At 38.7% G+C, this 14,141-nt stretch overlaps 1 pseudogene; it reads right to left on the bottom strand.

Annotated features, from left to right (window-relative positions):
• The window catches only part of LOC132506945 (WASH complex subunit 3-like), a 124,978-nt pseudogene extending 121,710 nt beyond the window's left edge, over positions 1-3,268 (bottom strand).
• Positions 3,269-14,141: the final 10,873 nt, after the last annotated feature.

Here is a 14,141-nt window from a genome sequence, read left to right as displayed (position 1 = left end):
CTTCTATGCCTCAGTCTTCTCATTTGTTACAGGAGGAAAATAATTGCACTCACTTCACTGGGTTATTAGGAGGATGAAGTGCAGTTAGCCAAGTTCCTAGACTGTAGTAACGAGCATTTATTGAGCACCGAATGCTACCACCACTTCCACCAACATTTATTGGGTTTTTAATAAATGTCAGGAATTGTGCTACATTCTCACTGTAAACCTTCTAACAGACCCATAAACTAGGTACTGTTACTGTTCCCCTTTTAGATGAGCAAACAGAAGCTTAGAATAGAAATTGCTTGCCCAAGGTCACTCAGCTAGTACATGACAGAGCTGGGCTCACACCCAAGTCTGTCTGATGCCCCTGATCTAAACTACTAAGTCTCTGCTGAAAATTTGGCCTCTACCCGCTTGCTCTTTGGGGACTTTTTGTGTCCTCTCCTCTGTGTATAGCACCTCTCCCACTGTATGTTATGTTTGGCATGTCTCTTTCATTATGTTCCCTGTTGTCCTGATTCATTGTGCATTTAGCTATGCTCACTGGGTGTCCCTAGAACTCCCTTATTTCGCTGTCAGTCCTGAGGTTCCACCAAACTGGGAAGGTAGTTGGGTCTTGTTATTGCTGTGTTTGATTCTCATTCTTTTGGTTTGTGTCAGTTGTTTTACACACACACACACACACACACACACACACACACACACACACACACACACACACACACACACACACACACACACACGTCTTTCTACTCTGGGTTACCTGAGAAAATGATCTGTTATCAAAATGGAATGACATCAGCACTATGGATTTCTCTGTGTCCTCATGGCTCAGGGGACGTCCTTGTCTAAAATAGTGCCCCCAGGAGAGCCCTATTTAATTTTCTCTAGTAAAAGCAACTTACCGGAAGCAGTGTCAGTGAGGCTGTGTGCTGAGTATGTTAATCTATTACCTGGAAAATGTTTCAGCCTAAAATGGGCTGATCTCCACTACTCTGGGACACTTGTGATCTCCGTAGACGGCACCCAGTGATACAGGTTCAAAGAAAAATATCTGAAATAGGAGGCTGTTCTTTCAGAGTTTAAGTAGTAAACTCTTACCTTTCTTAATTCCCTCTTTTATCGAAAGTAAAGAGACAATCCATGGACTGTTCTGAGGATGCCCGAGGCAAATGAGGCAGCTAGGTATTTCATAGGTTGCCTACTATGTGCAATTCATTCAACATTTGTGCATTTAGTTTTTTTCACAGATACCGGGCTAGAAGCTTGGAATAAAAATAAAGACAGATTTTCAAGGGAATTGGAGTCCAGTAATACCAAATATAATACTATGTGACTTAGCATAAATTTTCTCACTTAATCCTCATAACAGTCTTGAAAAAAACCAAATTATTATCTCAGTTTTTACACATGAGCAATGAGAGGCTGAGAGAGGTTTAATATCTGGTATTTCAATTAAGGAGCATTTAATTCTGCAATTCATGCATCTTACACTATATCACTGTGTCTCCCAGGGGCCACTGTGGGAAACTTCTGGGAACTTCTGTGTAGCATAGTGCTTAAGATTGCAACTTTGGCATCAGACACATTGTAGTTCAAGTACCAGCTCTGTTACCTATAACTTTTATGACTTCGGGTGTGTGTATGTAAGCATGCATATGCCTACACACACATGTTATATATTACATATAAATCTATATTATAGAATTGCCATGAGGATTACATGGGATACTATATTAAGCCTGCTATAAACCTAGCATGTAGATCTTTGTTAAATGGCATCTACCATTATGTTATTAGTATTGAAGGGAGTTTCTGTTGGGTTGTCCAGTTATAGTAAGAAAAACCCTAGTGTGAAGTATAGCTCTATTTTTCCACAGAGATAAGAAAAACAGAATTAGCTGGTGGGTAAACTACCATTAACATGAATGAGTAAGCCCCATCCTTTCCCCTTCAGTCCCTCCAGTTTATTATTTTTTAATAGAAAGATGCTTTTGAAAATAACAGTGAAACAAAACCCATTCTCATCATTTATGGCTAGTTGACACTGGAACTAATTTTTGAATATTAAGTGTAAAGCCTTAAAATATTGGTGGAGTTCCATTACAATGCTATGCTATTATTGAAATGAAGTGGGTCATGGGAACCTAGTAGGAAAATGCACAGCCTTCCTGCCCTTGTATGACTCTGTGGCATATTCTCTCCAAGAAAAGAGGAAATACCATCCCAATAATACTACTAAGGAGCTTGAATAAATGTAGGGGCAATTCTGACCTCTTTTGCCTTAGTGATCCATAAATATAGTAATTTCTGACTCAGAGACTGGGCATGGAAGATATCTATTCATTCACTATTTCAGCAAATACTTAGTGAGCTCCTCTCTGTAGTCCTTTTCATCACATGGAAATTTTAGTCTTGAGTGATCCCCTTCTTGTATCCTTCATTCAATATAGGTCACATTTACAGTTGCCTATAATGTGCTTATGATATATACTTGAGTAATACAAGGTCATATAAAGTATCATTATAATTCTGCAAAAAATAAAGACAAATGTACAAAGAACAAAAGACAATATAAAAATAGTTAATATTAACTATTTTGTACTGGTGAGGTTACAGGGAATTTTTGGTGTGTATATCTGTATGTGTGTGTGCGTGTATCTTCCATCATTTATAATATTATTAAAACTTGTAGGTCATAACTTTGTCTATGCCAACATTCCTAAAGTCATCTTTGAGCTTTTACTAGCTCTGCTTTATACATACGTCATTTAATCTTCATTACTCATTATTTTTTTTTTCATTCTACACTCATTCCCAAGGTGATTCATTCAGTCTCATGGCTTTCAATACCATCTATGTGCTGATGACTTCCCAGTTGAATTTCTAGCTCTGACCTCTCCCTTGAACTCCATATGTGAAAATCCAGTTGCATACTTGACGTCTTGTATTCAGTGTTTAACATCCATCGTGACAGTAACCTGTCTCAAACAGAACTGATACAATCCTGACAAACATATCTCACCATTTTTTTTTTACAAACTTCCTCTTTCTGTAAAATTTCAAGCACCACTTTTCAATGATTCATTCAAATAAAAAACCAGTATGTCCTTGATTCTTCACATTTCCAATCACCAAGTTCTACAAGCTTTATTTTTAAAACATATCCCTAGTCTGCCCACTTCTACTGTTAACCAGCCTAATCCAAGCTGACATTCTCCCTGACCTGGATGACCATGTCGGTCTCTAAGCTGGTCTCTGTTTCTTCCTTGGCCTTCCACATGTCAGTTCTCCATGTAGCCATCAGGATAACATTTAAAAAATAAATCAGATCATGTCACTTACCTGCTCAAAACTGTTTAATTGTTTCCATCACATTTAGAATAGAATTCTTTCCATGACTGGACAAGACTCTTAGCGGTCATGGATTCCCTCCTTGACCACATCTCCCTTCCTCTCCCCCACTCATGTTGCTTCAGACACACTGGGCATCTCATGGTTTCCTGAGCAAGCCAATCTTGTCTTCACCTGAGCTATTTTCCTGCCTTGAACACTATTCCACTCCATCTTCATGTGGCTCACCCCCTCCCTTCATTTACAACTTTTTAAAATGTTAGCTCCTCAGAGAATCCTTATCTGACTAACATAGGCAGAAGAGCCACCTCTTCTGCTCGTTACCCATCTGCTTGTTACCGTTCTTTAGCTTCACCTGAAGCTTTACATGCATATACCATATACCCATGTAAACACACACATGTTCAGATACTAATTTATTATTTGAATTACTCAGTATATTTTCTGTGTATGTTTTTCTTATAAAAACTCTCCTTTCAAGATTGTAAACACTTCAAGATCTGGGACCATGTCCCAGTCTGTACCTATTGAAGGGATCAGCATATAATAATTCTTCAATAAATGTTTGTCAGATTGAATTGAATCAATATAGAGCCCTTCACATTTATTACTCATTTGCTTGTATTGATTTTTAAACTGATTAAAACATTAAATAATCCATCTTTGCAGGTACATACAAAGAGTTAAAATAGTTTAAAAAAGAAATACAGCTTTTGGTTTAATGCAAATCCTTGCTGGGAAGAGTCACCCTGGTAGCTTACATACGTAGCAACCCTTTGAGGTCAGTACCAAGGAACTATTTTTATTGCCTATTTTGAGTTAAGGAAATTGAAAATCTACCTTGAGTTTAATATCATAAACTGTAAAAGCAGTGAATACTAGAGATTAGCTAAATCCAATTAGAGATAAATTGCAGCTAAGAAAAGCTAACAGAATTCCCAAAGTCCTTACAGACTCTTAGTGGACTAAGGCCAAAAAGATGAAGTGTTGGCAATGTTGAAATAAAAAATTATGTTTCATTCATACATGTTTTGAAGTTTTTCCATGAGTCTGTCTTGTCTCTTGTTCCTGGAAAGGCAGCATGCTACGGGGGAGGGGAACCTGGTAATGAGGATACTGTATCCTTATGCATTCCTCAAGGCATCCACCCTGACATCACAGGGCAAGTTTCAATTAACAGTAGATCTTGGCAGCAATACAACTTGAGTCCTTTTTTCCCCCGTGTCTCTTCCAAGGTGCCAGGGTTCATCATAATATTATAATGTAATTGTAATGCACCTACTACATTGGTGTTGTTAAAGCAACAGTTTTTTCTGATATATATATATCAGATACACACACACACATATATATTGCTTACCTTGTTTTACCCGCTCTGACCACAAGAACTATGTCTAAAAATAGCCAGGTAGGGTGTACCAGTGTCATTGAGTTATTTATCTTTAACCCTATCTGGAAGGGATCTGAGGTTTAGAACTTCATGAAAATAACAGAAAGATTGAATCGAATGAATCCACACTATTGAATAAATATACTGTGCTGCATAATTTATGTTAGTGTGATTAAATATGGCAACTCTGCATGTTTTACAGAGGGATACTACTTTTTTATTCCTCCAAATTCAGTAGCTGATGAAATTTCTTAGCTGGGGATAGCTGAGGAAAGAGTCCCTGTTTTGATAGAACCTGAATTTCTGCTTCATTTCTTCCTCATGGCCTATGACTAAGCACATGGCAGTCCACACTGAGCATTTACTTCCTCATGTTATCTTATGATTTTCAGAAGATTCTTGCCATTGCTTAATCATATACTTAAGTTCACTGTTAGCCTTGGGAATGTCTTTATTTACAGACTACAAAAATTCACGCAAAATGCTTAGGCCACAGAACAGACTTTGCTATAAGGATATAGGACTTTCTTCAAGAGCCCTGTTTAGGGAGTGGAATCAAGTCTCGGGGAGATCTAATATCTGAGGCTGTAAAGCTCTCAAGAATCAAAGCAGATTTAAAGAAAGGTCTGTCTTTCTAGACAAACAATTATATCACAGCTTTTTTTCAGCATTTCTCCTTCATTCTTCAACTCCTGATTTTACTGATTTAGCTCAAATGACCAGCAGAGACAAATTGGCAGCAATCGATCCTGATTTAAATAAACAAGGCAAAGTGGATCAAACCACTTGGATGAGATAGCCATCTCTGCATGAATCAGCAACGACCACGGGGAGAAGACCATAGAGCAAATGGCCTATAGCCCATTGCTTAGGCTGAGCAGAGGAAAGGTTCACAGGAGGGAATTTGGAGGCCAGGCAGACACTGCAGAAAGTGCCCCTGCTGGTAAAAGTATCAGTAGATTTGCAAGGAGGCTTTGCTGTCCTGCAATATATTAATATTTAGTCCTGCATGTCGCTGTGTACTTATGCGGAAAGGCTTTGCTCTATGTGTACAATCCAGCTTCCTACCTTTCTCTCTGCTCTGAATGTTCAGTGTTCCCTTATCTGTGTCTTCGGGTTCTGCATGGTCAATATTTACATCGCTTGTGTCTTTTGTTGAACAAACGTTCTTTGGTTGTTCGTGGACAGTATCTCTCTGTTACACAAATAATGGACTTACTTCACATGAATATTTTTCCCCCCCTGCTTACAGGCAAATGCCAAGGATTGATGGAGAATAAACAAACACAGTGAGGTTGTTTACTTTGTTTATTTCCTATCTCAAAAGGAGATATAGCTCTCTCCAGCAATCCTACTACACATGTTAATTATGTATATTTTCCCATTCTCCAAAGACTATATACAGCCTAGTTGACTCTCCTCAAGCCTTCTCCATTCCAGCAGCCCCTTACCTTCAGCTGATAACTCACCTCATAAGTTATTGAGCTAATAGAAATAATCAGTAGGTACTTCCTCATCTTTCCAACATCATAGTTATCAACCCATCCACATTTCTACTCATTCTGAATGGCCTTATCTTACAATGGCTGGATGTGGTATTGATCTTGGATAAGTTTTGCACTTCCCTTTGGACTCCTGAATCTCTCCCTTCTGCTCAAAAGCCTCTCTCCTGCTTTATACACACTCTCTCCAGCATCATCAGTTTCTCCCTCTCTGTTGGATAATTCCCCTATCACAGTAAAAGTCTGTCCAAATTTTTCCTATCTTTTTCTGTTTGTTTATTTTTAAATTAATTTTTATTGGAGTATAGTTGCCTTACAATGTTGTCTTAGTTTCTACTGTATAGCCAAGTGAATCAGCTATACATATACATATATCTCCTCTTTTTTGGATTTCCTTCCCATTTAGGTCACCACAGAGCATCGAGTAGCAAATTTTTCCTATCTTAAAATGCTTTCTGTGGACTCTGCCAAACTTCCTCTTGCCAATAACATATTTTTCTATTTCCTTTGTTATGAGATTCTTAAAAGTGTGGTGTATAGTTGCTGTTCCCACTTACTACCTTGCATTTTTTTTATCAACCCACAATTGTGTTTCTCTCCCTCCCACTCCACTGAGACCATTTTGTCAAAGTTATCAGTGACATCCATATTGCTAATTGAATGATTATTTCTCTGTTCTTAAGCTCTCAAAAGCACTAAATATGGCTGATTATTCCATGGTTATTTGAACATTCTTATTTTGGCTTCTGTGACAGAAAACTCTCCTGTCTTTTCTCTTACTTTGATGGTTCCTTGTTCCTGCCCTACTTAGCTAACTGATCCTCCTCTGCTCAACTTTTCAATGTTGCATTGATCCCTGGCTCAGTCCTGGACCCCCTTCTCTTCCCTAACTACTCATTCTTTCTGGGTGAACTTTTTGCCTATGAACCATCTATATGCCCTTCACCTTCAAATTCATTACTTACAGAGTGAGCTCTTCCCACTGCCCTACACCGGTGTATGTAACTACTTACTTACTGTACTACTGAGATTTCTAAAAGACATCTCAAACAGAAGAGATAGGAACTAGAATTCCTGATTGCTGCCCATCTTCCCTCTACTCATCCTGTAGTCTAGCCCACACAGATAAATATAAAAAACACCCACTTGGTGGCTTATGCCAGTAGTCTAAGAGCAATGTTTAGCCTTGTATTTCACTCTTCTTACCATAGCCACTCCCCAATTGTTTTGACAATACTTTTGAAACAGTTAATCAAGTATGCACCCACTTCCCTGTCTATTGCTATAGTTCTCATCCACGTCACCATCCTATCTTGCCTGGACATCTTTAATAAGTACTTGTCTTTCAATTTTTTTTTTTTCAGTACAAATCTTTTGTGTATGTACTTTCCATGTTGTCTTTTTAAAAAACTTACACATAACTTGACTCCCTCTTCTGAAAATAAAACTCTCCAGTGGAAATTTGAAGTTTAATCTAACCCATTACTCTGATTTACAAAGTTCTGCATGACTAAGCCTCTGACCAAATCTCTGAAATTATTTCCTACCAGTCTTCCCCAAGTTTATTGTGCAGTCAAGAAAAACAAAACACACACACACACACACACACAGAGTTTTCTTTCTGTTTTCAACACATCAACCTTGCTCACATTTCTGGTCTTAGTCAGTTACACCTTCTATAAAAAAAAATACAGACTGGGTAGCTTAAACAATAATGATTTCTTACAGTTCTGGAGGCAGGAAAGTCCAGGATCAAGGTGACAGTAGGCATGGTGTCTGGTGAGAGCCCACTTCCTGGCTTGAGCATAGCTGACATCTTACCGCATCCTCACATGGTAGAAAGAGAGCTAGCTCTTTGGCCTCTTCTTACAAGGGCACTCATCTCATTCATGAGAGCCCACCCTCATGACCTAATTACCTTCCAAAGGTCTCACCTCTAAATACCATCACTTTGGGGACTAGGGCTTCAACATGTGAATTTTGGGAGGACACAAACATTCAGGCCATAGCAGGGTCTTTGCACTAGGTGTTCTGGAATGCTCTTCCCCTTTATACATGCTTAGATACCTTTCTTGTCATTTAGATTTCTACATTACTATTGCCTTCTGAAAAAAGCCTCCTTTGACCATCCAGTCCCTTTCTAACATGTTGCTTTATTTTCATCACCTGCACATCACTTATCTTTTGAGACTGAAACAGCATCTGTTTTATGGTATATGCTCAATAAATATTTGTTGTTGCTATTTTTGCACAACGCTACTGACTTTTTGTAGGCCATGGATTTGTTTAGTTTGTTTTTTAAAGAAATAAAGAGCAACATCCAATTTGATTTAAATTATAGTAATTAAGACACAATAGAGAAGTGCAACTGAAAATAAAGCAAACAGAAGACAATGCTAAACTGAATATTTTCAGAGACAGCATGTACTTAACCAAAGTGGAATAAATCTGTTTTTGAGAAAATGGGGTAGGGATGAGAATCCATAATGATTGTAGTTCTCAGGGTCCTGTTTTTACATCTTATTGAAAATAACATTTTTTTATATTGGAAGATTATTGTTTTACACTCCACCAACTTCCAAAGCTCTGTGCTATGTTCTTTGTGGGAAGATTGAAACCAGACTGGTATTTTGTTCTTTTGTCTCATGTCTGACCCTAATAGTAGCCCAGACAGGTGGACTTTGGGAGTTCCAGTCATAACACCAAATGATCTAGGGAAGTCAGCAGGCCACATGGGAAACTCAGACCGTGAACTATGGTCCTCCAAAGAGCTGTTCTTTCTTTTACACAATGTGCTCATGGCTGCTTCTTTCAAGAATTAAAAAATATGTGTATAATGTGAGAGAATTAGATTATTTCCATATCTATAGATTTAAATATCAACCAACTAGTTATTTCCAGCTGTAGCAGAGACATGTTGTTTATGTTGCCCAGAAACTATTCACTTTTCTTCCGATAATATTTCAGCTCTCTCCCAGGCAACCACCCTGTTATCCCACTTTCAGGTTGCAGGTGTTCTGTGGAGTCAGCTAAGTTGCCAGCTAGAGAGTTAGTGGGTTTCTTTTTGTGGCCAGTCAGAATATCACACACTCATGACTATAGTAGTAGGTTCGATGCTATGCAGATAATCAGAGTCAAATTGAAATGGGACTTTTATTGGGATTGCTGAGAGAGAAGCACTCTTTCTGTTTTTCTCGTCTTTGTCATGATAGAATGGGGGCTGGATCTGCCACCCCAAAGAGTGAGTGTGCAGTTGAACAGGCCCAGTGGATAGAGAGAGATCATGTCGTGATATCCAGCTGGCCCCATTCCTGGCCCTGTTCATTACGGGGGCTAGTAAGTTTCCATTTTGATTCAGGTTTTCTGTTATCTGGTATCGAAAGTGCTTCTCTTGAAATATTCAACTTAGGGTTCATTTTCCTGTTTCCTGATACTTTTGTTGTCCTCTTCTCTGCCTTCCCTTGTACTTTGGACTCAAGGAAAACATTTAATGTCCTGCTCATTTTTTTTTTTTTTTTTTTTTTTTTTTTGCGGTACGCGGGCCTCTCACTGTTGTGGCCTCTCCCATTGTGGAGCACAGGCTCCGGATGTGCAGGCTCAGTGGCCATGGCTCATGGGCCTAGCCACTCCGCAGCATGCGGGATCCTCCCGGACCGGAGCACGAACCTGTGTCCCCTGCATCTGCAGGTGGACTCTCAACTAGTGCGCCACCAGGGAAGCCCCTGTCCTGCTCATTTTGATGTCACAATATATATGAACTTGTATTGATTTCCAATTGTATTTGTAGTTGTGTTTATGGTAATGTGGCTGTGTCACACTATATTTTTGAGAGTACTGAGTAGAGAGAAAATACTTATTGAGTATGGATACATTATTGTGAATTATCTTTTTATACTACTTTGTGGATATCATGACATTAGATTTGAAGAACATAACAAAGAAGTTTAAAAACCAGGTCTTGTCATCCTAGGCTTTCATTTCTGGTTGGGAAGATAGGATTGCTTATGGGAAGCAGTTGAGTGGGGGTAACAGCTTTGTTGTCAAAATGAGAGGTACCACTGAATTTGATGGTTCAGAAAAGAGATAGATGAATATGGTTTGGGGTGTGCAGAGAAGAATTTGTGGAGGATTGGAGACTTGAAAGATCTTAAAGGTTAGGTAGGCTAGGTATAGTTGGAGAAGGTTCAAGAGACTTTTTGGTAAGGGGCAAACAGCAAAACCTTGGTGCCTTTGGAGAACAATGAAGCCAACGTGATTGGAGCAGAAGGTGCCCCTTAATAATATGAGCTCTTCTTATCAGAAAGCGCCAAGTTAGTCATTTGAAGAATGTAGTTTTGTCAAATATCAGAACCAACCTACATTAGACCTTATTTCCAGTTTATGGTGCAGAAAATTAATGATTTGTTTAGCTGTGTAACTTGCCCAACTTACAGGTGGCAGAGTAATAAGTGACATGTCTTACTGCAGAGCATGTGCTTTTGAAGGTTGCACAGGCAGAGTGGAGCCAGCTCAGAGAGAGTCTCCAATACCAGTCTGAGGAGCCTGGTGAGAATTCTCTGGAGGGATCTTGGGTCTTTAAGGAATGTTCTAGTTGCTCATATAGTGAGGTTTTAAAGTTGAATCAGGATTTTAGTGCAATTGGAAATAACATAAGTAATAAGGCATCTTCATTTGGGTCCATGATACCACTCCGATAAGGAAGTATCTTCTAGTTGGAAGAAGGCTTTCCTTGCTTTATTTCATCCCAGTTTCCCCCAGAGCATCCCTGGATCTGTTCCCTAACTTGTTTCCACAGGTTAGAGTAAAACTAGAATTGAAACAGGAAGATTAACGGCTGTTTTTCATTAGATGTATTTAAAGTCTATTTGTAAATTTTTCTAACAGCTGCAAAGTGGCTTTTTAATGTGTCCAGTAATTGAAATCATTTTGTAATGCAAGTCTTGTCATACCTCATTAAGATCATCCTCCTACCTCTAGGCCAATTTAGGAGTGGCTCAGACATTCGGACTGCCCCTCTGAATAAATTTAATTTGTTTATAGCTATCAGAAATGCAACATTAGTTTTGGTGATTCCAGGGTGACTGCTACATTCAGATGTTCAGCGTCCTACCAGCTTTAGCGTTATTTTGCAGAATCTGTCCTTGGTTTGGTTACCAGGGTGTGGGAATGCCAGCCTCTTGTTATTTATTGTAGGAGTTAATTTTTTCCCCTGAGATATATGTCTCTGTCTCCCACCATTAAATTTAGAAATGGAGAATTGCCCACATTGCTGTCCGATTATGGTACCAGTGCCTTTGCCTTTAAAACTCCCTTTCGGCCTTGCTTTGATTGTTCTGATTATTTCCATTATCTGTTGCTGCTGTTGTAACAGCACTTTTGCTCTTTTACATTCATAGTGGTGCCAAGGAATCAGTAAGCTGCAAACACAATGTTTCATTTTAGTTCATTTTTATTAGGAATACTGATTACATAAACCCTTATCAGGATAAACTTACTTGCATTAAAGCAGAAGCAGAATTCGGGGATAGAGCGACCATGTCATACGCCAGAAGCTGACATCAAAATACTCATTTGAAGGAGTCCAAATCTGGAAAGAGTAGAGTAGAGCCGGGTGATAGCCATTTCAGGCAAGCAGGAATGAAGCCAAGGTCAAGCCAGAGCTGAAGAATAAAAATGATTCAGGGCAAAGCTAGAAAGCAGTTGTGGCTCAAAACCCAGCATGCATCAGATATTTTATCAGGAGAAAAGAAAGAGCCCTGAGACAGAATTCTGCTGGGCCAGGCCCTGATGCTGCGGGATTATATTTTCACTTGCTATTTTCATCTGTTCCACATTCAAAAGCTTCTACTTCCAGTAATTCTTTAAGATACCAAGTGATTTCTACCACCCTTGATTGAGAACTGATGCGTGGTGCTTTGCATATATCATCTCTAATCTCATAAGAACTCTCAAGGTAAGGATTTTTACTTCAATTTTACTGATGAGGAATTTACAACTCAGAGTCATTTAGTAAATCTGTCTGGGGTTATACAGTTACTTTGTGGCAGAGCCAGGATTCATAGCCAATTGTGTCTGAATCCAAAGTTGATTTGGATTTTTTCCTGAGCTCTTACCCTGCTTGCCTTTTATGTAATGGAATTCCAAGTCAGAATGTCACCTCCCCAGTTGGAATGTCACCTCCCCAGTTGGAATACATGAGCATATCTATTTTATGTATAGTAGTTTATATCTGTTAATCCCATATACCTAATTTGTCCTTCCCCCACTTTGTCTCCCTTTTGGTAACCATACATTTGTTTCCTATGTCTGTGAGTCTATTTTTGTTTCACAGGGAATTATACCCAAAATCATGTAATAGCCTATAATGGAATATAATCTGCATTAAAAACAAATTGAATCACTATGTTGTACACCTGAAACTAACACAATGTTGTAAATCAACTATACTTCAATAAAAAAATTTTAATTTAAAAAACTATACATGAGCAGAAAACAAAAAGATAAAATCAAATGTAGAATTCAAGTAGTTAAATTTATTATCTTTTCAGATTAGCTAAATAACTTTCCAAGGTAATTCATCCCCGTGTTGCCAAAACCATTACTGAAACCTAGGCCAGTATTATGCCCCTAGACCTTAGTTTCTTGAGGTCATGCCACTGAGTATTAGAGCTATTTGAGTTTGGAGTCTCTGCCATTTACATTCTGTCCTGTCTTCCCTGACAGCCTGAACACTTTGAATTTGGAAATGCATTCAGTTATTGACCAAACACTTGGACCTTATTCAGGTTCAAGGGAGGTTGCCATCTAAATGAATACCCCTGTAGGAATTATTTCACATTAGGGAGGTCATAGGTGAGTGCCTGGCGTCAAAACTGATCCATCATACATGAACAGGCAGCATGTGACTACATTTTTTTTGGTCCTTGTTGATGCTAGGTAATAATAAATCCCTTTAGCCTCAAGGGATTTGTTGTGGCTTGAGTTATGCCATGGAAAATTTCATCAGTCTAGTAGCGATGAAGTACTACTCTAAAAGAGGTGTGCAAATGATTTCTGATATTGAGAAAACAACCCACAGATCTAGTCATTTGCATGAAAATTAGATGAAGCCCTAGAGCTTGGGACTTGGTTTTGTTTTGGACGTCATCTAAAAAGAGAAGTGCTTATAAGATGCCAGATGTCAACTAACATTTTCATTGAATCAGTTGTAATTTTAAAACTGATAAGAACAGTGAAAGTATTTTACTTCTCAGTTCTGCTGTATTATTCCATCACCAAGCTGCCACCTAAATAATCTCTCTAAAACAGTACTTCTCAAAGTGTAGTTCTCAGAGCATCAGCATCGAATGCTTTCGTGTCACCTGTGAACTTGATAGGAATGAAATTCTCAAGATTGACCCTAAATCTATTGAATTAGAAATTCTGATGGCCAGGACTTAGTGTTTTATCAAGGCTTCCGGGTGATTCTGATGCAACTAAGGTTTGAAAACCAGTGCCCTAAATCTAGACTTATTTGTGTTTACTGGGTGTATATATCAGGACTATGTTGTTTGCATGTGTCAGCAACTCAAGTTTAAACCAAGAGGATTTGTATTGGCTCCCATGCCTGTAAAGCCAAAAGGTACAGCTCACTAAACTAGAATTCAAATGTTATCAACATAGTGTAGTTTCCAGATTTTGGGTCTGTTCTCCTCAAGGTTGTTTCCTTTATAGGCAGGTTCTTTACATGTAAAGAGGGGCACTGACAGCTCTAGGCTTACATAATTCCCATGGACCTTATTTCTGATAGCTTCAGTTAAAGTACCTGGGGATTACAGTCATTGGCCTCTCCTGGGCCACTTGCCCATCACTGAACTAATGATCAATGTGGCCCGTTAGGTGGAGTATTCTTTTTTTGTGTGGAAGGAAAA

The sequence above is a fragment of the Lagenorhynchus albirostris genome, chromosome 16, assembly GCF_949774975.1.
Source record: "Lagenorhynchus albirostris chromosome 16, mLagAlb1.1, whole genome shotgun sequence".
NCBI lineage: Eukaryota > Metazoa > Chordata > Mammalia > Artiodactyla > Delphinidae > Lagenorhynchus > Lagenorhynchus albirostris.
This window is presented reverse-complemented; position numbering and strand designations above follow the sequence as displayed.